This window comes from Plasmopara halstedii (assembly GCF_900000015.1).
Source record: "Plasmopara halstedii genome assembly, contig: Scaffold_430, whole genome shotgun sequence".
Taxonomy (NCBI): domain Eukaryota; phylum Oomycota; class Peronosporomycetes; order Peronosporales; family Peronosporaceae; genus Plasmopara; species Plasmopara halstedii.
The window spans coordinates 1,368,746-1,369,018 of record NW_020187350.1 but is presented as its reverse complement, the minus strand read 5'-3'; positions in this window follow the sequence as shown (position 1 = coordinate 1,369,018).

Here is a 273-nt window from a genome sequence, read left to right as displayed (position 1 = left end):
CAACTCGACACGAGGAGTAACTAACCCTGTAGTCCAGTCGATATCCGGGTTTTGCTCAGGAAGCCACATCATGCCTAAGACAACATCCTTATTCTCCGGGATGGCCATCACCTGAAAGGTTCCCGATGTTAATGGGAAACCTAGTACTTGTAGCTTCATCTCTACGGTTCGGCGTGGATGAAGTACGAACTGGTTTTAACCAAGGTCGACTCGCATCATCTCACCTTCAGCAATTTCAAGGTTAAGTTTCTTCACCAATTCTTCGGACACGCT